A 3,083-nucleotide genomic window follows, 5' to 3' on the forward strand; every position below is an offset into this window, starting at 1 on the left:
TGTTGCAGCAATCATGATACTTGAATCAGAATAAGACGACAATGATAGTCCGTCACTGACCATGTTGACTATACTACAGTGTTTGAAATAATAAATTATATATATAAACCGAAATTAGCCTACATTTGATATTCGGCACCGGGTACTAGTGGCTAACATATTGTTATTAGCAATTAGATGCACCGTTTATTATTGTTGGTAGCACTTCCCATCCTCAGGACGAAAATGTAAGGTTTTTTTGGTCCTACTCTATTTAAATAAAGGTAACAATATAGCTTGTGCCCCCCACCCCACCCGCAAGGTTGTATCCGCAAGGTTGTATTTTCTCAGACGCGCGTGCGTTTTTAAGAAACACGAAAAAGGCATTTTGTGGTATTACAAACACCAGGATTACCAGGATTACCAAAAAAACACTTCAGGTGAATGGAAATGTATATTCTAAATAATAAAATGTAAGTAAAGTGCAATTTTATTTGTGAGAAAATCGGTTTAATAGCGAAAAACAACGGCGTAATGGTTAAGACTAGGGCGTGTCCCTTTAAGTGAGATAATAACTAAAACGGATTACTGTAATAGTAGTGTTTTACGAACTATATCCGTGTACGCTGAGAACCTGTTTACACATACTGGTTGCTAAGGTCAGATATATATTGGTACACATTGTTTGTAAACAACAGTATTAAAATGTTGTTTTTATAATATCCCCAAAGGCTTTTTCATTAAAACTATTTTATATTGAAATTAGACCAAAAAAGCAATTGTGTAGTGATAGTGACGTGTTTATGCACATTAGAATTTGTTTGTGTTATTAGCTTGAATTACCACTGTATTTGCAATGCACAATAGCGTGCTTCTGTGCCTGGTCAATACTGTCGTTTTTATAAATATTCTAAAGGCTTTTTCTGTGAAATTGTTTTACGCTAATTTCAGACTAAAAAATATATATTTATATGAATGCACTTTCGAAATTTCCAGAATTAATTCATTCAAGTCGGTAATGCTTTAGATATGGGCTAAACTGACGTATTTATAAAAGTTGAAATTTCTCAGGATTCAGAGTGTGCATTTACAAACTGTAAATTACAAATGGAAGCAAACGGACCAAAAATCAATTACTGTATTTATTGAGAAGTTGTGTGCATAGCGTAATTATTAAATAAGATGAAATTTATTTTGTAAAGGTAGATCTCTTCCTAGCGTGACGTAATTTCTGATTGAATGTTATGACGTCACGTGGTACTTATGAAAAGTATAAAAGGCAGACGTCAATGGACGCCAATAGGCGTGCGCTACAACAGCTTGCTCTTACTGTGCACGTAAAGCCCTATGACCTGACCTGACCTGACCTGACGCCAACAGTTGTTCTCTCGTTTTCTGACAAGCACATATTAAAAGCATGTCCCCTTTTCCAATTTTCCAACTTTATTACATTACATACATTTAAATTGACATGCATTTTTAAAGTAAATTTTATTAACTTACCATCTCTATTTAATTAACTTGTTTTATGGAAGTTGTCACGGGGATCCTATAATACCCGTAACTGAATAAAACACGATTATCCAAATATCTCTCCTAACTGTATATCTATTAGATCTCTCTGTATTGGGCAGTTAAACCCGAGTAGCTCGGCTCTAGGTATATCAGAGATAAGATCTTATATAAATATATGTTATTATAGCACGTTTAGTTCACTAGAAAACACAACAAAAACACAATACACTTTGGAATCTGTATTAATACTACGCTGACAAATGTACTGCCGCAGTAGTTAATTAACAACAACAAATAATAACAACCCAGAACTGATCACTTAATTAGTTAATCTCTAGGTGTCTAGTTTACACACTATTCTAATCACTTCACCGTGACACAACACCCACACGTGTGATAATTGAGAAATGCTTCCAGGGGAACTTAATTAATAAAGGAAATACAACTCTAGTCCTACTTGGTTAATTTTTAATTAACCCTTAACTACTCGTTCAGTAACCTTGTAATACAGAATTAATACTGGTACCTATCACAATAAAGACAATAACATACAGTTTACCTAGGTCCTCTAGGATGACTGGCTAAGCTTTAATAATTTTAGAACAGTGAAGCCTACAATTTACTTCGTCAGTTTACCGGAAACACTGTCTAAATAATATTGGTATAATACAGTATTAAAATATTTAAAGTCGCATCAATCACATCAAGGTTATACAACAGAGCAGAAATATATATTTACCAAGTCCAAACGGACGCGTTCCCCGGAAGCCTTCCAATATGTTTCCCCCCGATATCTCTAAAATCCTATCTATTTATTACAAAACCCAAATATCGCCTGGGGGCACATCGCGGTGCTCCCACTATCATGTGAATTTTCCACAGAGACCAAGACGACATTTTTTCTTAGATGGTCAGACTAGCTGTCTCCAAACCGCTAGGAAACAAGGTCGTAAAACAGAACTCGCGGAGGTATTACGTAACTACTGGCCGCATGGCCTCCACACCTTGTCTGGGTGTGTATTAGGGGGGTACGGTCGCGCGGAGGTATTACGTAACAAGGTGCCCACCTAGTCTTAAGTGCATATTGGGAACAGCTCGACCATCATCGCGCAGAGTTATTACGTAACCACGCCGCACACGGCCCTCTGAAACAATTAGCATCGCCACAGGCGAAAACAAATAAGAGCATGTCCCGTCACAGAAGTAATATTTATAAGCAACTGCAAGCTGTAATTTGTACATTTATTGGAGATACAGTCTTCAATGGTTTAATATACCTGTAGCTGAAAGGAAGAGATGTATCTATCTGTTGGAAACCTGCCCGTTAACATTAACTTTATTTTCATTTACTCATAACTTTTTTAATAAATGTATAATTCTGGAAACTGGAACACTTCGGCTTTTTCATCTGTGAATGTTATTTATATTATCTGGATATTGTTGGTATCCTTGGGACGCGGGGGGGGGGGGGGGGGGGGGGTGGACGTGTGTATAGATTGTCCCCCGGCGTTGAAAAGTGAGAGGGACGTGTCCCCCCTGTCCCCCACCAATCGACGCCCATGGATTATATTAATATATATTGCATGCTA

This window comes from Gigantopelta aegis, chromosome 12, assembly GCF_016097555.1.
Source record: "Gigantopelta aegis isolate Gae_Host chromosome 12, Gae_host_genome, whole genome shotgun sequence".
NCBI lineage: Eukaryota > Metazoa > Mollusca > Gastropoda > Neomphalida > Peltospiridae > Gigantopelta > Gigantopelta aegis.